The sequence below is a fragment of the Moschus berezovskii genome, chromosome 5, assembly GCF_049115385.1.
Source record: "Moschus berezovskii isolate FMDL1 chromosome 5, NW_MosBer_1.0, whole genome shotgun sequence".
In the NCBI taxonomy this organism is placed as follows: Eukaryota; Metazoa; Chordata; class Mammalia; order Artiodactyla; family Moschidae; genus Moschus; species Moschus berezovskii.
Window position 1 is genome coordinate 26,219,654 of NC_142464.1, and position 22,963 is coordinate 26,242,616.

Genomic DNA, 22,963 nt, shown 5'->3' on the forward strand with positions numbered 1-22,963 from the left:
CCTATCCCTTCTCCAGCGGATCTTCCTGAGCCAGGAATCGAACCAGGGTCTCCTGCATTGCAGGTGGATTCTTTACCAGCTGAGTTACCGGCACCTCTGGGAGATGACATTTGAGCAGCGTTGGGATAAAGTGGGGGTGCGTCAAAGGAAAGAGAAAATGTGTTTTCTCTATCAACTTCTCCTTGTCAGTGCCATGCAAGACATTCAGCAGTTTATTGCTCCTCCTGTCCCATATGCAGCGATGCTTAGGGACAGGATTATTGCTTCAAAAACTCCTATATAGAGAAGTTCTCTTTTTAGGAAAAGAGAAGGATGAGGAGCACACAGCTGCTCATTCACAGCAGTCTTGACTCCCTGCTGAGCAAGAATTACTGCGATGCACTTCTCTGGCCATGGAGGGAGGGCCTTGGTCAGACAGTCAGGTCACCCCCGCTTCTACTACCTGATCCTCCAGAACCATGTCAGAAGTGACTGTTGGAGCAGATGCCTTCCTTGGGGCTGTACATCATTGTCAGTTCCTTTTCTACTGGTACAGATTTGAAGGCCTGACTATTTCTTTAAAGGAGCTAATAGAGATAGCACATTTTCAGGCCAGAATTAAGGTTTCTGTGGCTTTAAGAGTTCCTTAAAACCCTAATATGCTTCTAATTGCTTCCAGTCAGTTCCTTGTGCAGATAACCATAACCAAAGTCTTTTCTAGTCCTAGTTCTTAAGCCTGCTTTATTTCTTTGCTTCCTTGTGTCCATACTTAACTCTTTCATCTTAATGGAGGCCACCTTGAGGCTAGCTTAAATAATAGGGTTGTTTGGGAAGGTGACACCCTTACTCTGATCCTCACCACAAGGCGTGGATCCCTATATTTATATTAATGTTCAGGACATAAAAGCAGTTGTCTTTTTCAACCCTGGGAGGCCTGAAATTTCTGGACCTTCTCATTTCCTGACATTTCTGCTTGCAAAAACAGCTAGTCCTTGCCTGAGCCCACCTCTTTCTTAAGATGCCTTATAAAAGCAACAAGGAGCAGCACATATACAAAGATTTTCATTTTTTATAACGATATCCCCTTTATATATATATAAAGGATATATACTGTACCTTCCAAATGAGCATAAGTAATGAGTTTACAAAATAACATGTGTCACAAGCTTTCTAGCCTACAAACAGCAGCTGTAGTTAATACCATAACCACAGCATACCACCTCTTGGAAGAATAGATAATTCCAATACTGTGTGAATTCTTTTAAAGTATCAAAAAAGAAACACTTACAAATTATTCCTGAGAAGTCATTGATATCTACACCCAGAAAAAGTGTTTTCGTATGTGCGCAAACATACACACGTATACAGATATGACTATCAATGCAGAAGCCCTAAATAAATGATTAGCAAGTGCAATCCAGGAATATACTGAAAGAATCCATTGCAATCAAGTTGACAGAAACCTTTATGTGGGTAAAGGACTAACAAAATCCTTTTCCCTTCTGCATGAGAATTTGACCTTATGCTAACTTTTTAGCACTGTTCCCCTGGCAACCTGATAAGGTGATTTGTGAACTATGTTGCCTTGTTGCTGGTAAAAATGGACCCCTGATTGGTAAACTGAATTTAGACAAGGAGAACCACCTATGCCTGATGGTAAACCATAGCACTGGACCGACCTGAGTTCACTGCCTCTTATAACTGGGCCATGTCCCTTGCAGAGGCCTTGGACATTAGGCCAGTGGAGTTGTCACAAGAGATGGAACCAAAGATGGATCACCATTGGTTGAATCTGCAGATGTGGGCCATATACTATACTACAATCTTTTCTTTAAGGGTCTTGAGCATCTGTGGATTTTGGTCTCCGTGGGGGTCCTGGAACCAGTCCCCTGTCAATATGGAGGGACAACTGTCTTTAGTGCCAATAATTCTCATCCAACTTCAAATAATTCTGCAATGACAATGGAAGACTATTTGATGGGCCTTCGGTTCTATTTTAAACATCACCAGAAGAATTGAAATAGGCATGAATGGCTCACCAACAAATTAGAAAGAAGTTTCAAGAGTTATGAAATAGTTATGTTAAGTCTCCTAACTTTCAGCTCTTTTAAATTTGTATCTTATTACTGGAGTGAGTTGCCATTTCCTACTCCAGGGGATCTTCACGACCCAGGGACTGGACCACATCTTTTATGTTTTCTGCATGGGCAGGTGGATTCTTTACCACTGCACCACCTGGGAAGCAATGATCTGATGCAAATTTTTAAACATTTTATTCATGTTTTTATGTATAAAATAGATTCTTCTGTGTTGTCAATACATTTTTAGTATCACAAAGCCAGGAGGGGTAACACTAGCCAGCTCCTTTAGCACGTTACTCACAATCTCTTTGGCTTAACACAATTAAATTCATTTGTGCACAGATTTAATGCAGGTTGGACAGTTTTCCTAAGTGGTCCTTTGCAAGTGGCTCTTCAGGGATCTGGGCTCCTTCTGTCCTGCGGTTCGGTCTTTCTGGAGTTCTCCTCCTGTAGCCACAAGGCCAAGGGAGAGAGAGAGCCCATGCAATCATTCCTGGGGGGTTGTGGCACTCTGCTGGCTACTACCTAGTTACATGGCTCCAACTTAACTGCGAGAAAATTTGGAAAGTATATTTTTCCAGTGTGCCAAGGAGGAAAATGAAAACTTTTCATTGAACACCTAGCATTGTCTTTGCCTCAGGAAATCAGTGAACTTTGTATTTAACTACTGCCAGAATGAAAGCCTAACATTTAACTATGACATCACTGAAAAATCATTATACTTGGAAATCATTCTCCAGAATTCACTTAGTCAATGATTTTCATCATACAGCAGGTCAATATATCTACTTGAGAATTCTTAACATATAACATATAACTTAACCCGATTAAATTCTTTACATATAACTCACAATTAAATTAGGTAAACTGTATATAATACCTAGTCAAGCAGCTGGTACGTGTAATAAGTGTTCAACAAACACTGATTCAACTCAAGGGAAGGTTTTACTACTGGGAACTAAATGCTTCTCTAATATTTTCTTTTATGACCAAGATAGGCATCTTCAAACACTTGCCTTAACATTTTCTATGCCTAAGCCAGCTCTGATAATGCTATGTTGTGAATCTCTAATCAGTTTAGCTTTTATCAAAGTATTTGAGCAAATTCAGTTGCCTAAAATACTCTTGCTTCTGACTGCCACATGGGGGAAGTACTAGTTAAGCTTTTCACCTTTCCTACTAAATTATCAACCTACTCTTCTGGTCTCTAAAGCATGGCTCTGTTCTCAAACAACATGCAAGACCATTCTTTAGGCAAAACTTTGGTGCTTATAGAAATCCTTCTTAAATGATATTTATAGAAGCCAGTCTAGGTAGGGTGTGCTATCTAACAACCCCTGTGGTTTTCCCAAACATTAGCTCAATCAAGTTAGTCTGTTGGAATTTAACTTAGAACCTGGGACTCTCACGAAATTGGGTTTACAGCTTTAATGAGTTTATTATAGGATATAGCTAAATAAGATCGGCACCTGTACTTTCTGGAAGATTGTCATGGATGTTATCTGATATATCTGTCTCCATCCCTTAAAGTAATTAATTTCTTACAGAATTTCAGGCCAATAAACGTGTTTCTTTGGAGAAAATTTTGTCTTCTATTTTCTGACGAATACTTGCTGTATCAAGTTTCCCTTTTAAAAGTGTGTTTCAGAAAACTATGGAGACAGTAAAAAGATCGGTGGTTGCCAAGTGTTGACAGGGAGAAGGGGATGATGGACAGAGCACAGAGGATTTTTAGGGCAGTGGAACTATTCTGTATCGTATGGTGATTGTGGGATACCTGCCATTATACATTTGTTGAAACCCACAGACTGCACTGCACCAGCAGTGGACCTTAGCGTAAACTGTGGCCTTTGGGCGAGGGTAGCGCGTTGGCGCAGGTCCACCGATGGTGACAGAGGCGCCACTGCGGGGTCATTGATGAGGCGGAAGGGAGGCTCTGGGACAGCTCTGAGCCTTCCTTTCAGTTTTGCTGGGAACCTCAAACTGCTCCAAAAAATAAATCGATTAACAGTTTTTAAAAGAGAGGGTTTATAATTTTACCATTTATTTTCCTCAGTAATTTAAATTTTACGTGGCGGTTGTGTTTAATGCATTAACTTTAAATTATGGACGATTAGAATTTTCATGTAAACATGGAAGATAAATTATAGATATATTTATTATTATATAATATATTGTATATGATATATAATATGTAATTGTTATAAATTATATAGATTTTAATATAAATTATATAAATACAATTTTAAAGTGTCTACTACGAAGCTCAGAGTTAAATTCTGCCTCGAGAGTTATTTAAACTCTTGGAGTGGATTAGCATCTGTGCTCTTTTCTTTCCTTCCCTAGTCCCAATTTTCTCTTTCTGTTTTATTACCTAACATGCTGTGATATAATGGGCTTCCCTGGTGGCTCAGGAGGTAAAGAATCCGCCTGCAATGTGGGAGACCTGGGTTCAATGTAATAAATGTATATTTGGTTTTTGTTCTGGTTCCTGGCACAGAGCTTCTAAAACCTTTGTAATCACCTGAGTGATTAAGGGTGAGTGGAGTGTCTTTCGTTATTCACGATAAGTCCCTTTTGACCACGTTGTTGTTTAGACCCTAAATTAGCAAACTCATGGGTTGTAGTCTGCCAGGCCCCTCTGTCCATGGGATTTTCCAGGCAAGAATACTGGAGTAGGTTGCCATTTTCTTTTCCAGGGGATCTTCCCGACCCAGGGATTGAACGCGTGTCTCCTGAACTGGCAGGCGTTTTCTTCATCGCTAAGCCACCAGGGAAACCCCATTTTGATCATACTTGTGTTTAAGTTAATGAGGTGATTCTCGATGGAACTCTAGATACCTTAGGATGGGAGCTGGTTGCTAGAGGAACCAACCATATGATTAGATGGTTGGAACTTTCAGCCCCATCCCGAGATCTCTGAGGAGGGGAGAATGGCTGGAGACTGAGTTAATGGCTAAAGATTTAATCAGCCATGGCTACATAAGGAAGTCTCCATAGAGGCTTAAAGGACTGGGTTTCAGAATGATTCCAGATTGTTGAAGGCATCCATATTCCAGGAGGGTAGTGATCTAGAGAGGGCATGAAGCTTCCCCCGTTCACTTGGCTGTTCCTGAGCTGTATCCCTTATAATAAACTGGTGACAGTAAGTAAAGTATTTCTTTGAGTTCTCTGAGCCATTCTAGCAAAGTATTAAACTCAAGGAGAGAGTCATGGGAACCTTTGGTTTATAGCCGGTTAGTCAGAAGTTGCAGTGACAAGCTGGGACAAGTGACAAGTGTCTGAAGTGGGGATAGTCTTATGGGACTGAGCCCTTAACTTGCGGAGTTTTTGCTAACTCTGGGTAGCTAGTGTCATAATGAATTAAACTGTAGGGCACCCAGCTGGTGTCACAGAGAATTGGAGAACAGATTGGCATGGAAAGCCCACACATTTGGTGTCAGAAGTGTTGTGAGTAGGAAGAAACAGAGTTTTCTTTTATTACCCTTATTTTATATGATCATTTCTTGAGGTTTTTCTCCAAGTCCATTTTGGAAAGAAACAAGGTCAAAATAAGTTCAATAAGTAAAAAGATAAAAATATAGTCTCCCAACTGTTAAGATTTAGGTTTGATCTAAAAGCTGTAGCTTAATTGTTGTTTTAGGATTTTCCATCAAAACAATTTTTTCCCTGCTTCTAACACTGAGTTATGTTCTCCAGAAATTCTTTAAATTTTGAATTGTTCTAGCTTACCTGTAATATAGATAGTTCACATTCTTTGTAACAGTTCACTTTTGCACCCCCCCATTCAAACAATAAAATCTGTCTTCCATAGAATAGATTAACTTTTTACTAAATGAAGGTGTGAATACAACTCCAAGACCGCATAGCTCTTTGTTGGGAAGTTCCTTATGTGAAACCTAAATGAGTGAAGACCATGTTTACTTGTCTGTCCCAGATGATAAAGAATCCACCTGCTAATGCAGGACATGTAAGAGATGTGGGTTCGATCCCTGGGTTGGGAAGATCCCCTGGAGGAGGGCAGGGCATCCCACTCCAGTATTCTTGCCTGGAGAATCCAATGGACAGAGGAGCCTGGTGGGCTACACTCCATGGGGTCACAGAGAGTTGGACATGACTGAAGTGACTGAGCACTCATACATGTCCCAGTTGGAGAACAAAACACCATACAATATACCGACAAGCTATATGGTCTACTGAATGAGCAAAGCCCTACTTCCCAGTGCAAATAAGATGAAATATAAATTTGTGAAAATTGAACAGTTGAAAATATTGTTTGATGAATGTTTTTAATTACAGTGTCTTCAGCTCTGGTAAATGTGCATATTAACTACAATGTATTAATTTACAAAATAATCCATCAAAGAAATCAGATCACTCTAGCAGTATTGTCTTGTTTGTTTAAATACATATCTGGAAATACTGTGACTTGGAAGAACTTTACTGAAGGAAAAATTAATGCAGGATAGCACTTAACGGTTGTTCAGGCTTCAAGTTTAATCTTACTCTGATAAATACCAGTTGAGTTTCAGTTCAGATCAGTTCAGTCACTCAGTCATGTCCAACTCTTTGCGACCCCATGAATCACAGCACGCCAGGCCTCCCTGTCCATCACCAGCTCCCAGAGTTCACTCAAACTCATGTCCATCGAGTTGGTGATGCCATCCAGCCATCTCATTCTCTGTCGTCCCCTTCTCCTCCCGCCCCCAATCCCTCCCAGCATCAGAGTCTTTTCCAGTGAGTCAACTCGTCACATGAGGTGGCCAAAGTATTGCAGTTTCAGCTTTAGCATCAGTCCATCCAATGAACACCCAGGATTGATCTCCTTTAGAATGGACTGGTTGGATCTCCTTGCAGTTCAAGGGACTCTCAAGAGTCTTCTCCAGAACCACAGTTCAAAAGCATCGATTCTTCGGCGATCAGCTTTCTTCACAGTCCAACTCTCACATCCATACATGACCATGGGAAAAATCATAGCCTTGACTAGACAGACCTTGGTTGGCAAAGTAATGCCTCTGCTTTTTAATATGCTATCTAGGTTGGTCATAACTCTCCTTCTAAGGAGCAAGCGTCTTTTAATTTCATGGCTGCAATCAGCATCTGCAGTGATTTTGGAGCCCCAAAACATAGTCTGACACTGTTTCCACTGTTTCCCCATCTATTTCCCATGAAGTGATGGGACCAGATGCCATGATCTTTGTTTTCTGAATGTTGAGCTTCAAGCCAGCCTGTTCACTCTCCTCTTTCATCAAGAGGCTTTTGAGTTCCTCTTCACTTTCTGCCATAAGGGTGGTGTCATCTGCATATCTGAGATTATTGATATTTCTCCCGGCAATCTTGATTCCAGCTTGTGCTTCTTCCAGCCCAGCGTTCCTCATGATGTACTCTGCATATAAGTTAAATAAGCAAGGTGACAATATACAGCCTTGATGTACTCCTTTTCCTATTTGGAACCAGTCTGTTGTTCCATGTCCAGTTCTAACTGTCGTTTCCTGACCTGCATAAAGGTTTCTCAAGAGGCAGGTCAGGTGGTCTGGTATTCCCATCTCTTTCAGAATGTTCCACAGTTTATTGTGATCAAAGGCTTTGGCATAGTCAATGAAGCAGAAATAGATGTTTTTCTGGAACTTTCTTGCTTTCTCCATGATCCAGTGGATGTTGGCAATTTGATCTCTGGTGCCTCTGCCTTTTCTAAAACCGGCTTGAACATCTGGAAGTTCACGGTTCACATATTGCTGAAGCCTGGCTTGGAGAATTTTGAGCATGACTTTACTAGCATGTGAGATGAGTGCAATTGTGCGGTAGTTTGAGCATTCTTTGGCATTGCCTTTCTTTGGAATTGGAATGAAGACTGGCCTTTTCCAGTCCTGTGGCCACTGCTGAGTTTTCCAAATTTGCTAGCATATTGAGTGCAGCACTTTCACAGTATCATCTTTCAGGATTTGAAATAGCTCAACTGGAATTCCATTACCTCCACTAGTTTTGTTCACACTAGCTTATGCTCTCTAAGGCCCACTTGACTTCACATTCCAAGATGTCTGGCTCCAGATGAATGATCTCGCCATCGTGATTATCTTGGTCGTGAAGATCATTTTTGTACAGTTCTTCTATGTATTCTTGCCACCTCTTCTTAATATCTTCTGCTTCTATTAGGTCCATACCGTTTCTGTCCTTTATCGAGCCCATCTTTGCATGAAATATTCCCTTGATATCTCTAATTTTCTTGAAGAGATCTCTTGTTTTTTTATTCTGTTGTTTTCCTCTATTTCTTTGCATTGGTCGCTGAGGAAGTCTTTCTTATCTCTTCTTGCTATTCTTTGGAACTCTGCATTCAGATGCTTATATCTTTCCTTTTCTCCTTTGCTTTCAGTTCAGTTCAGGAGAGCCTTAAACTCTCTGAACCTCAGTTTCCTCTTCTTTTATAAAGGAACACTAATGTATTGTGTATACATAATTTCCTGTATATTATGATGTTTTGACATCATAAGAAACCATTCTGGCTGCAGAGAGACTGCCCCTCCCTGGTTTAGCTGATTCTTGCTGCTGCTAAGTCACTTCAGTCGTGTCCGACTCTGTATGACCCCATAGACGGCAGCCCACCAGGCTCGCCCGTCCCTGGGATTCTCCAGGCAAGAACACTGGAGTGGGTTGCCATTTCCTCCTCCAATGTGTGAAAGTGAAAAGTGAAAGTGAAGTCGCTCAGTCATGTCTGACTCGGAGCGACCCCATGAACTGATTCTTAGAGATGGCAAAAGGCCCAGCCTGGAGCATGACTTTGATATGCAAACTAACCTTTCCAGAGCCCTATCTCTTCTATCTGGTGCATATTCAATCCACCCCAGAGGCAATATTCCTCAGCTTTAATCATCCCAGGGCCAGCTGCCAGGAACTAGGGATCACCCTACAGGTCAGAGCCAGCAGAAAATATTCCAACTTGCCAGTCCTAAACTGTCCCTGCCCTGCCTTGCCTTTTGCGTGATCACCTCAATAAAGTAGCCTCAGTACTTCCCCCACCCCAACTCTAGTCTGTTGCCTTCTCACCACCCTGTTTCTTCCCATTGGCCTCCCTTGGTATGCCTCCTGCCTCTAGGACCTGTGAGTATAATAAACCTTGTTTCTTTCTGACTATCTCATTAAAGAATATAAAACAACCAACATGTGTCTTGCAGAGTTACTGTGAAAATATAATGCCATTGTTACCATCCCTAGTACGGAGAAAACCTTCAATGAACAGTTGTTAGGAAATGTAAGCCTAACACAGGAAGTATTAATATAATCCCATCATTAATGATCTGGACTACATCCATGCTCATACTTTATCTGAATATAAAGCTTTGGAGGGCCTGCACCCCTGTCTCTTGACACAGCATCTGAGATAGAAAGGAATGCTGGACCATTTCTGCATTCTTATGAACACGTCTTTCTTTTTTTTTGCCACAGGGATTTCCTGTCTTTTACTCTCATAGAGGCTGGAAGCAGAGGCTCCTGTCTTTCAACAACAGGTATGCATTCTGCCAACAGTCTAGCCAACTAAAGCTTCCAGAGAAGGAGGGATTCACCTGGACTAGAGACATAGTTTATTATTTTTAATGAATTAAAGATGAAAGTGGAGCGCACCAGCTCAAAAGAGGGCAACGAAAACGCTGACTGGGCTCGACACCCAGGTCCGGTTCTAGGAGCAGCACCAAATGCTCCTCATCAGGCGGGAGACGTTTTCTCAGTTCGGGTCACCCCTTGGTGCGAGCAGCTCAAGTTTCTTTATAGTCTTAGAGAGAGATTTATTTTGAACAGGTATCCACTGCCTAGCTCTTGCGTGTGGTACTGTGTTATATCTATGTCCTAGCCAACCTTTCAGGCGAGCCTCATCCCTTGGAGTCATTTAATTTGGTTTTGTTTTCTAACAACAAACAAAACAAAACCCTACAAAACCTATAAAACAGATTATGGTCACCATGCTGTTACCTTTTGTATGGTAGTGAGTCCATCTTTTTTACTCATCAAAAGTAACCCCAGGATGAGCTTGGAGAAAGGAGATTAGAATCTAACAGGTCAGACATAAGCTATTATATATACAATGGATAACAACAAGGTCCTACTGTATAGGACAGAGGACTGTATTCAACATCCTGTGATAAACCATAACAGAAAAGCACATTAAAGAAAGAATGTATATATAGAGAACTGAATCACTTTGCTATACAGCAAAAATTAATACAACACTGTAAACCATCTATACTTCAAATACAATTTTTAAAATGTAAAAAAAAAAAAAAAATTACAGATAAGGAATAAAGGCTCCCAAGGACTTTAGTAACATCCTGGAAACTTAAGGGGTCATACAACTAAAGAGTCCTCAAGTTACTGATCATGTGATTTATAACATGAAGAAATATGTTGGCCTTACCATCTGTGGGAAAGGTGTGGCTCTCCTTAGGGATGTTTCTCTCCTTTCCCACTGACCTACCTGTGTCTTTAAAATCTATTTTCTCCAGTAAAAGTTTGACAAGCTGTTTGGAACATTATCACATTTATTATTAATTTTTCGGAAATATTCATGCTGCTTGAAATATGAAGGGTAAGAACATCAGATATGCAACAAAAATCAAAGACAAGAGTTCCAGTTCTAACAATGGTGGACAAGGATGTTGTGAACCAACCCTGTCTTTGAGGATTAGAACTGTCACCTAGGTGGTAAGGAACTGGGTTAGTAGGGTCTGGATATGGGGACAGAGGGAAGCCCAAACAAATGAGTGTGAAATCCATTGCTTTTCTTCTTCAGTGTGTGTGTATGTGTGTGTGTGTGTGTGTGTCTGGATATGGGGACAGAGGGAAGTGTGTGTGTGTCTGGATATGGGGACAGAGGGAAGCCCAAACAAATGAGTGTGAAATCCATTGCTTTTCTTCTTCACTGTGTGTGTGTGTGTGTGTCTGTGTGTCTGTGTATGTGTCTGCGCACACTCAGTTGTATCCAACTCTTTGTGACCCATGGACTGTAGCCTGACAGGCTCCTCTGTCCATGGGATTCCCCAGGCAAGAATGCTGGAGAGGGTTACCACTTCTGACTCCAGGGGATCTTCCCAATCCAGGGATTGAACCCGTGTCTCTAGCGTCTCCTGCATCGGCGGGTGGATTCTTTACCACTGTGCCACCCAGGAAGCCCCTTTTCTTCATGCAAATGCCAATTCTAAAAGTGGGACCTGAGACACTGGACCCTGAGTAGAGTTTTCCACAGGTGTGTGGGTCATGGGAAGAAATATTAGAGGTCAGAACTTGCCGAGGAGGACAGGACCTGGTAAAGCAGCAACCCCCTTCCCTCCAGGGGCTGTTTTGGAATCTCAAAGGGGTATATTCCAAGAATAAGAGTATGCTGGATGGGTATAGACTAGCCTCAGAAAGACCAGAGCCTGAGTGCCTAGGTGATCTGTGTCTGCTAGTACTCTAGCACAGCTGCTTGCCAGAGGCAAACCAAACCCCTTCTGGAGGGAGGTGATATCACCTATGACCACAAATTATCTCTGAATGTTTTATTGCAAAATCTAGCAATCAGTTAAAAAGTATCAAGCACATAAAAAGAGGAGACTCGAAAAAAGAAAACGACAGAAATGGGCTTATAGGGAGTATGGACTTTGGAGTTATTCAGTAAGAATTTTTGAAAATTAGGATTAACACGTTTAAGAAATTAGAAGGCCAGAATGATAAAACTGGGAGAGAATAGGAAATGAAGATAAAAGTTAAAAAAGACAATTCTAGAAATCAAAACACAATAATTGATATTAAGAATACAGTGAATAGGTTTAAATAACGATTAGATATAGTTGAACAAGAATCGGGTAGGTGAGAAGAAAGCATCTAGGTTGAATCATGGAGAGACAAAAGGATGGAAAATACACAAAAGAGTATGAGTGACATGAGGGACAGGTGAAAAAGTCTAACATATATGGAACTGTAAACCCAGAATGAGAGGCAGACACAGCAGGACAGATAGAATGGGACAGAATAAAGGTATGCAGAGATAATGACTGAGAATTTCCAAAATTTCTGAAAAATATCAAGCCAGATTTAAAAAGCATCATGAACCCCAAGTAGGATGTTATAAAGAAGACCATATCTAGATGATACTGGTAAGATCAGAGATAAAAATCTGAAAGCAGCTAAAGATGCAGAAAGTTTACTGGCTATTCTTGCTTGTTTCCTAGGGCGGGGCGAAGAGGAGAGTGTTGTGTGGGGGTCTGTACAGAACGTGGACGTTGACCTTGGCTTTGCTTCGCTATGTGTTTCTGTCCATTCATTGCCAGTTATACTCAGGGGACACCGAGGCAGCATTCCCGTTTCAGAATCCCTGCAGCATTTTCTTATGACCGTGGATATTCACTTGCAACTTAAATTCTGCTCTGCCCTGTGTGTAACTAGGTTTGCGCACTTACGTTGGGGTGGGTGAGTGCACCTCAGTTGCTCAGTCATAGTCGGCCCTTTGTGATCCCAAGGACTGTAGCCCATCAGGCTCCTCTGACCATGGGATTTTCCAGGCAAGAATCCTGGAGTGGGTTAACATTTCCTTCTCTATATGATGAGGTAGATCCCATTACGATGCCCAATTTTAGGTAAGCAAACCAGGGCTTGGAAACGTTGTCATGTGGCTTAGGTCAGAGGGCTAGTAAGAAGTAAAGCCTGACTTCATGACTCTTGCTCCCCTCACCTATGTTATCTAGTGGAAAGTGTAAACTTCCGATTGGAGATTACAACCCAGCTTTCCAGTCTCTCTCATACCGCCTATCCTCGACTTGCTCAAATAATACTAACAACCCTCCCAAAGATGACTGACTTTCTTAAGCACATACAATGTACCAGCACTCATTCACTTCTCACATCTTTCTTGTGAGGAAGGTAGTAGTATTCTCCCATTTTACATATTAAAACACTGAGGCACAAAGAGGTTAAGTAACTTGCAAGGTCCACAGCTGTTCAGTGGTGAAGCTGGAATCCAAAACTAGGCAGTTTGGGACTTCCCTGGTGGTGCAGAGGTTAAGAATCTGCCTGCCAAAGCAGGTGCCACCAGTTCGATTCCTGGTCCAAGAAGATCCCACGTGCCATGGAGCACTTAAGTCTATATGCCACAGCTACTGAGCCCGAGTGCTGCACCACTGAAGTCCATGTGCCTAGAGCCTGTGCCCTGCAATAAACTAAGCCACTGCAATAAGCCCATGCACCTCAATGAAGAGTAGCTCCCATTCCCCACAACAAGAGGAAGTACATGCAAAGCAATGAAGACCCAGCACAACCAAAATAAAAAAATGAATAAGGAAAGAATTAAAAAAAAAAAAAAAAAGCTAGGTAGTTTGGCTTCAGAGCCTGTTTTTGACCATCATGTTTCCTGCTCCTTGTGCATGCGTGCTGTCATGTCTGACTCTTTGTGACCCCACAGACTGTAGCCCACCAAACTCCTCTGTTTGTGATTTCCCAAGTAAGAATACTGAAGTGAGTTGGCATTACCCCTCCAGGGGATCTTCCTGACCCAGGGATCAAAACTGAGTCTCTTGCGTCTCCTGCTTGACAGGTGAATTCTTTACCACTGGGTCACCTGGAAAACCTTATTCATTAACAGAAGTAGAGGGAAAGTGAGTGAACTGTGTCCACCAGGACAAGGTTGGAAGCATCGTAATTGTGGCTGTTAAAACAGCGCACACCTTGGCTATGAATGACCTTATTTGTAGAGACATCAAGAAAAGGCAAATGATCTCACAGGAAACTTCAAGCTAATACATTAGGCTTTGGGGCATTCTTCAGAACCTATGTAGTCATGTGTATTTTCCCCACAAGGTGAATTTTTAACTCATGTCTTTACCACAATTATTTTTATCACATATATTTCATTCTCCTATTTGTCTATCTCCCCAAGTTCATTTTACTTTTACCTATCCCTTAGGTTGGGGCTTCCCAGGTGGCACAATGGTAAAGAACCTGCTTGTTAATGCAGGAAATGCAAGAGACATGGGTTCTATCCCTGGGTTGGGAAGATCCCTGGAGTAGGAAATGGCAACCCATTTCAGTATTCTTGCCTGGAAAATCCCACGGACAGAGGAACCTGGCAGATTACAGTCCATGGGGTCACAAAGAGCTGGACATAACTGAGCTCCTGAGTGCACACATCCCTTAGGTTAAAAGATAAATGAACTGGCTTCACACCAGGAAGAGTCCTTTGCTGGATCCCAAATAAGTTAAAGCTGGACAAAAATGCTAAGACCCTCAGCTCTTGTTTAGCAAACTTCAGAAGGAGAAAATCAGCATGACAAGAACAGGCCTACTGCTCAGGGAAGATGGTAAATGTTAACAGATGCCAGGAGGAGACAAAGCCAGTCAGTAGCTGCTGTTCTTCTTCTTCAAGGAAAATTAAGCATGTTCACATTGAAAAGAGTAGGGCAAATGTAAAGTGAGTCATAAATTTTACAACGTACTCTCTATAAAGGAATTAAATTACAAATTATGATGGTATGATTTCCTCCAAGGCCATATATATCTAATCCAATACTGTAATTAACATTGAGTTTTAAATGTCGCTAGTCTCAGAAGAGTGAATCCACAAGTCTTGGGTGGAAGTATTTCAGAGAGGATGTCGTTATCAAATACTCCCTTGCTGTCAATGGAGTCAGACATGTGGAATTTCTAAAACAGGAAGGCTTCACTCGCGGTCTTAGGGCTCATTTGGTTGCAAGGAACACAACCTCACTCTGGCTACTTCACGTTAAAAAGATTTATTATACAGAAGCTCCTCACAGAATTCAAGACAGGAAGGACAGTCGAGCCCCATCGGGAATTAGACTTGGAAACTGAAAAGGCTTTGGGGCTATGCAGCTGTTCTGGGGCTGCACGTTCTCTTGCCTGCATTTTTCTGTTTCCCCTGCCTTGTCCAGTCTCTCCCTGCAGACTGGCTCTCTGTGTGAGCGCCACACACACATGGCTGTTAATAGCTATCACAGCCTCTCATTCCACAGGACCTTGAAGCCCTAGTCATCACCAGCACATGACCTCCCAGCCTGTGACTCTCAGTTCAAATTCTCAAGAGAAAGATAATCAGACTGGTCTGCTTCATGGATCACCTAATCAAGAAGGGTTGGGTTTATTTGGTATAAACATAGGAAAGATAGGCTCAGAGCTCTAGTTGGTCAAGGGATAGAGGGGTTCTTCAAGAAGAGAAACGGGAAAAAATCTCAAAATGTGTCCCTAATCACTATGATCTGGACCTAGGGTTTCAGTGTCCTGGAACCCTCTCAGTATCTTAAACAACTACCAAGGACAAGTTCAAATATTGGGACAAGCTTTGGGGCAGAAAAGCAATTAAAATGGAAAAAATAGCATATAAATATATGTAAATTATTCCTCATCAAATGAGATTTAAGCTCATGAATTACTCTCCATCAATGAAATGAATGAGATGGTTGGATGGTATCACCAACTCGATGGGCATGAGTGTGAGCAAGCTTTGGGAGTTGGTGATGGACAGGAAAGCCGGGTGTGCTGCAGGCCATGGGGTCGCAAGGAGTCAGACATGACTGAGCAACTGAACTGAACTGAATGAAGCAAAATTCTAAAACTGAAATAAAAACTTTTAGTGACACATTTGATCATTAACAGAAGATTTTAAGGACAAATACCAATGGAGTTGTGTACCTAAGATCAACATAATGTGATACATTAGGCAGACAATATCCAATATCCAGGTATATGCAATAAATATTGATCAATACATGGTTTTAAAGCAAAATGCTTTATTGTGCTACAACTTGACTGAAACACTATGAACATTTTTCATTTTTTCTCTGATATCTTCACCTAACCCCATTGTAGTTCATTTTTAAACCAGAGCAGGGCCTGGATCAAGAAGTTCCTAGAGAGACAGCTTCTGTTGCCACCATCATCCCCAACAGGATCAAAGCCAGAGCCAAACACTAGCCCCACCCAGATTTGGGGGCCAGACAGAGGGGACTTCATGGAATGTAACCAACTGGCTTGACTTCAAATTCCCAGAGCCATTGTTTCAGGATTAGAATTTATCTTTGGCAGTGGAATAGTTTAATACCAAAATATTCTCATTTTTGAATACTGAATTTTTCTAATAGTCTACTTTCAACTGAACATTTAAAATATTAATATGCAACACTAAATATTAAAATGTTTATAGTCATTGTTTAAAGAATAGTGGTAAATCCTATTCAAGCAAAAAAAAATCATTTGATTATACAGTTGTCAATATTCTTTAGAAGATTTTGAAACTTGGCTTTTTTATTTTAGTTTTGCAGGTATAATTAAAATCCTTTTTTGTCCAATACTTTGATTTTGCATTCTGTTTGAAGCATGTGTGATTTTTTTTTTAAAATCCAGTTTCCGTGTCACTTTGTCACTGTATGGTTATTTTGTTTGAATCCTTTTACATTAAACTTTTGTGTATTGATTGTTTGTCATTTTGAGCCAAAATTAATACACAAAAGTTTCATATAGTGTTCTAACACTTGAGGCTATCTTATTTTAAGTCCACCTTCAGTTTTAAATGAAAGACAAACAGCATTTTTCCAGAGGGGAAAGAAAATATATCTGTAATCAATTGGCCATTGGCACTTGGCATACACTATTTATTCCTTGGCCTTTATTTGCAGAGAGGGAAATGAAGTTGGACAACCAAGTAGAATTTTTCAGTTTCTTTTCTAGAGAAAATCAACAGCACTGGTAAGTCAGTACTATCCCTGGTTCTCAGATGAAGAACTTGAGAGTTTGAGAGGTTAAGTAACTCACTCAGGGTCACATAGCTAGTAAGTGACAGAGTCTGGTTGCTAATTCAAGTGTGTCTGATTCTGAAATCCATGCTCTGTAGCACCTTGTGACCTCATGATTCCACAATTGTAGATCTGCAGGTATTCCCAGGTCAGAGAATATGTATGTTTGAATTAGTTACAGCCCACTTCAGTGTAAAAGCTCCAAGTTAAGTGTTATGTGTATGTAGAAGCAGAATGGGGCCATAGGAGGGTGATTATTTAAGTCCATCATTACAAAATTGCACACATTGTAACCTTGTGACAATGTACATTCTCTTGTAAAAGAGAAGAAAATAGCTGATAATATAATGGCAATAGAGCCCTGTGCTTATATTTTTCCTTTCCTCCTTTGCTTTTCGCTTCTCTTCTCTTCACAGCTATTTGTAAGGACTCCTCAGACAGCCATTTTGCTTTTTTGCATTTCTTTTCCTTGGGGATGGTCTTGGTCCCTGTCTCCTGTACAATGTCACGAACCTCTGTCCAGAGTTCATCAGGCACTCTATCTATCAGATCTAGACTCTTAAATCTATTTCTTACTTCCACTGTATAATCATAAGGGATTTGATTTAGGTCATATCTGAATGGTCTAATGGTTTTCCCTGCTTTCTTCAATTTAAGTCTGAATTTGGCAATAAGGAGTTCATGATCTGAGCCACAGTCAGCTCCTGGTCTTGTTTTTGCTAACTGTATAGAGCTTCTCCATCTTTGGCTGCAAAGAATATAATCAATCTGATTTCGGTGTTGACCATCTGGTGATGTCCATGTGTAGAGTCTTCTCTTGTGTTGTTGGAAGAGGGTCTTTGCTATGACCAGTGCGTTCTCTTGGCAAAACTCTATTAGCCTTTGCCCTGCTTCATTCCGTGCTCCAAGGCAAAATTTGCCTGTTATTCCAGGTGTTTCTTGACTTCCTACTTTTGCATTCCAGTCCCCTATGATGAAAAGGACATCTTTTTTGGGTGTTAGTTCTAAAAGGTCTTGTAGGTCTTCATAGAACTGTTCAACTTCAGCTTCTTCAGCATTACTGGTTGGGGCGTAGACTTGGATTACTGTAATATTGAATGGTTTTCCTTGGAAACGAACAGAAATCATTCTGTCGTGTTTAAGATTGCATCCAAGTACTGCATTTCGGACTCTTTTGTTGACCATGATGGCTACTCCATTTCTTCTAAGGGATTCCTGCCCACAGTAGTAGATATAATGGTCATCTGAGTTAAATTCACCCATTCCAGTCCATTTTAGTTCACTGATTCCTAGAATGTCGACATTCACTCTTGCCATCTCCTGTTTGACCACTTCCAATTTGCCTTGATTCATGGACCTAACATTCCAGTTTCCTATGCAATATTTCTCTTTACATCATTGGACCTTGCTTCTATCACCAGTCACATCCACAACTGGGTATTTGTTTCGCTTTGGCTCCATCCCTTCATTCTTTATGGAGTTAATTCTCCACTGATCTCCAGTAGCATACTGGGCAACTACCGACCTAGGGAATTCCTCATTCAGTATCCTATCATTTTGCCTTTTGAGAAGCGAAAAGCAAAGGAGGAAAGGAAAGATATAAGCATCTGAACGCAGAGTTCCAAAGAATAGCAAGGAGAGATAAGAAAGCCTTCCTCAGCGATCAATGCAAAGAAATAGAGGAAAACAACAGAATAGGAAAAACAAGAGATCTTTTCAAGAAAATTAAAGATATCAAGGGAACATTTCATGCAAAGATGGGCTCGATAAAGGACAGAAATGGTATGGACCTAACAGAAGCAGAAGATATTAAGAAGAGGTGGCAAGAATACACAGAAGAACTGTACAAAAAAGATCTTCACAACGAAGATAACCACGATGGCGTGGTCACTCACCTGGAACCAGACATCTTGGAATGTGAAGTCAAGTGGGCCTTAGAGAAGCATCACTACGAACAAAGCTAGTGGAGGTGATGGAATTCCAGTTGAGCTATTTCAAATCCTGAAAGATGATGCTGTGAAAGTGCTGCACTCAATATGCCAGCAAATTTGGAAAACTCAGCAATGGCCACAGGACTGGAAAAGGTCAGTCTTCATTCCAATCCCAAAGAAAGGCAATGCCAAAGAATGCTCAAACTACCGCACAATTGCACTCATCTCACACGCTAGTAAAGTCATGCTCAAAGTTCTCCAAGCTAGGCTTCAGCAATATGTGAATCGTGAACTTCCAGATGTTCAAGCAGGTTTTAGAAAAGGCAGAGGCACCAGAGATCAAATTGCCAACATCCGCTGGATCATGGAGAAAGCAAGAGAGTTCCAGAAAAACATCTATTTCTGCTTCATTGACTATGCCAAAGCCTTTGACTGTGTGGATCACAACAAACTGTGGAAAATTCTGAAAGAGATGGGAATCCCAGGCCACCTGACCTGCCTCTTGAGAAACCTGTATGCAGGTCAGGAAGCAACAGTTAGAACTGGACATGGAACAACAGACTGGTTCCAAATAGGAAAAGGAGTACATAAAGGTTGTATATTGTCACCCTGCTTATTTAACTTATATGCAGAGTACATCATGAGGAACGCTGGGCTGGAAGAAGCACAAGCTGGAATCAAGATTGCTGGGAGAAATATCAATAACCTCAGATATGCAGATGACACCACCCTTATGGCAGAAAGTGAAGAGGAACTCAAAGGCCTTTTGATGAAAGTGAAAGAGGAGAGTGAAAAGGTTGGCTTGATGCTCAACATTCAGAAAACGAAGATCATGGCATCTGGTCCCATCACTTCATGGGAAATAGATGGGGAAACTGGAAACAGTGTCAGACTTTATTTTTTGGGGCTCCAAAATCACTTTGGATGCTGATTGCAGCCATGAAATTAAAAGATGCTTGCTCCTTGGAAGGAAAGTTATGACCAGCCTAGATAGCATATTAAAAAGCAGAGACATTACTTTGCCAACCAAGGTCTGTCTAGTCAAGGCTATGGTTTTTCCCGTGGTCATGTATGGATGTGAGAGTTGGACTGTGAAGAAAGCTGATCGCCGAAGAATCGATGCTTTTGAACTGTGGTGTTGGAGAAGACTCTTGAGAGTCCCTTGGACTGCAAGGAGATCCAACCAGTCCATTCTAAAGGAGATCAATCCTGGGTGTTCATTGGAAGGACTGATGCTAAAGCTGAAACTCCAATACTTTGGCCACCTTATGTGACGAGTTGACTCACTGGAAAAGACTCTGATGCTAGGAGGGATTGGGGGTAGGAGGAGACGGGGACAGCAGAGAATGAGATGGCTGGATGGCATCACCGACTCGATGGACATGAGTTTGAGTGAACTCTGGGAGTTGGTGATGGACAGGGAGGCCTGGCGTGCTGTGGTTCATGGGGTTGCAAAGAGTCGGACACGACTGAGTGACTGAACTGAACTGAACTGAACTGAAGCGCCCTGTGCAGTAAACTCTCATTAGGTTTGAATCATTATAGCTAGAGGTAGACCCACAGACATTGTACTGTAATTACATGAAAGGAGCACAATGAAGTCTATTTCTCTTTTTTCCCCACTCTCAATTCATTCTCAGAACATACCCCAACACCTGGTTCCCAGGACTCAGACTGCACGGTGATCACATCATCGCCAACCCAGGACTCACAGTTACAGCAGCAGAGCCCTCCTACCCGCCTGCATCTCTAGTTTAACTTGCTGTTCCTAACCCCTACCCTGGTCCTCTGGCCCCACTTCTCCAGATACATTTTCATAAGCCTCATAGGCTACCTGGCAATATGGAGAATACTGCAGGTTCATCTGAGAGGTGCACTGGGGAGCCAGCGGCACCTCTCACATCCCAGTCTTCTTACCCCCACCCAGCAGGGCCCAGGTTCCTTTGGATCTGATGTCCTAGACCTCTGCCTCTGGTTTGCACCTCCTAGGCTATTCTATTCTCAGTGTTCCAAGATTAATGGTTATTACAGTTTGTAAAAGGAACATTGTTTTTTATTGGGGGATTCTGGTGATCTTCTTACTAGGAAAAGTTCTCAAAGCCATTTATATACTCTACTTGACTGGGTAAAGACTGAGAGCTCAGATGTCACAGCATCTTCTGTAAGTTAAGGTAAAGAGTCATGGATGGGACTAGTTAAAATCAGGACATTCCTTTGGCCTCTCAACCAAAATGTAGCATCTAAGTGACCACTGAAGTGGTGTATCAGACCCAGGAGGCTGCTGCCAGGAAATGCTTATCCAGTCACCACCTGTGAAGGAGTCTGAGCTGTAGACTCAGGTTTTTCCTCCTCATCTCCCCTCAGAACCTCCCTTAGGTTCTGTCACAGGCTTCCTTTTAAGAGAAAGAGCCATGCATGTCTGCTTTTGTTAGATGATAAAAAATAGCTGTAACTGTGACAAAGACATGATGTAGAAGCTGCAGTGGAGACACTTTAAATAATTATTTTCCTTCAGTGATGAGAAAAAGAAATATTTTAAGGTAATAATCTAAAATTTTATATGTGATTTTAAGTAGTGAGGATAACTAAATTAATATAAATAAACAATAGATTTATGATTATTTCACGTACATCCCTACAAGTTTATATGCACAAAAGTGAAAGTGAAGGTCGCTGGGTTGTATCGACTCTTTCCGACCCCATGCACTGTAGCCTGCCAGCTTCTGTCCATGGTTACTGGAGTGGGTAGCTGTTCCCACATTGCAGGCAGATTCTTTACCATCTGAGCCACTTGGGAAGCCCAAGAATACTGGAGTGGGTAGCTTATCCCTTCTCCAGCGATTCTTCCTGACCCAGGAATTGAACTGGTGTCTCCGGCATTCAGACGGATTCTTTACCAGCTGAGCTCCCAGGGAAGCCCTTATATGCCCAAGTGGGACAGAAAACATTGGGAAAAGGAATCTCTCATGGAAAAATGTGGATCCCATCATCTGTTATTAAATGATTGCTTTTTGTTGTTGTTTTTTGTTTTTTTAATTTTAATTGGAGGCTAATTCCGTTCCGTTCCGTTCCTTTCCGTCGCTCAGTCGTGTCCGACTCTATGCGACCCCGTGGACTGTAGCCTGCCAGGCTTCTCCGTCCATGGGATTTTCCAGGCAAGAATACTGGAGTGGGTTACTGTTTCCTTCTCCAGGGGATCTTCCCGACCCAGGGATTGAACCCGGGTCTCCTGCATTGGAGGCAGACGCTTTAACCTCTAATTACTTTACATTATTGTATTGGTTTTGCCATACATTGACATGAATCTGCCCCGGGTGTACATATGTTCCCCATCTTGAATCCCCCTCCCACCTCCCTCCCCATCCCATCCCTCTGGTTCATCCCAGTACACCGGTCCCGAGCATCCTGTATCATGCATTGAACTTGGACTGGCGATTCGTTTCACATATGATAATATACGTTTTAATGCCATTCTCCCAAATCATCCCACCCTCGCCTTCTCCCACAGAGACCAAAAGACTGTCCTATACATCTGTGTCTCTTTTGCTGTCTCATACACAGGGTTATCGTTATCCTCTTTCTAAATTCCATATATATGCGTTAGTATACTGTATTGGTGTTTTTCTTTCTGGCTTACTTCACTCTGTACAATAGGCTCCAGTTTCATCCACCTCATTAGAACTAATTCAAATGTATTCTTTTTAATTGCTGAGTAATACTCCATTGTGTAAATGTACCACAGCTTTCTTATCCATTCGTCTGCAGATGGACATCTAGATTGCTTCCATGTCCTAGCTATTATAAACGGTGCTGCGATGAACATTGGGGTACACGTGTCTCTTTCAATTCTGGTTTCCTCGGTGTGTATGCCCAGGAGTGCGATTGCTGGGTCATATGGAAGTTCTATTTCCAGTGTTTTAAGGAATCTCCACACTGTTCTCCATAGTGGTTGTACTAGTTTGTATTCCCACCTAAATGATTGCTTTTTGAATCTCTCCATCTGTTCAAATGTTTGCTTCTCTCAGTAAATCTTAGGTAGGGGATAATACAATGACAAAGAATAATTATTATGACAGCTATATGTAAATGAGTTGGAGAATGAAGATCTGGAAAGGTGGATACTGTAGTTACAAAAGAGAACAGGGAGTTGAAAAAGAAGTGAGGTTTTCAAGAACTTTAACCAAGAAAACCTCAACAAGTCTTGATG

The 22,963-nt window shown here is 41.6% G+C and overlaps 1 non-coding gene across 1 annotated transcript; it reads right to left on the reverse strand.

The window, feature by feature from the left end:
• Window positions 1-20,376: 20,376 nt before the first annotated feature.
• On the reverse strand, window positions 20,377-20,459 carry LOC129562226 (small Cajal body-specific RNA 18). The gene has a single exon (XR_008687145.1).
• Window positions 20,460-22,963: the final 2,504 nt, after the last annotated feature.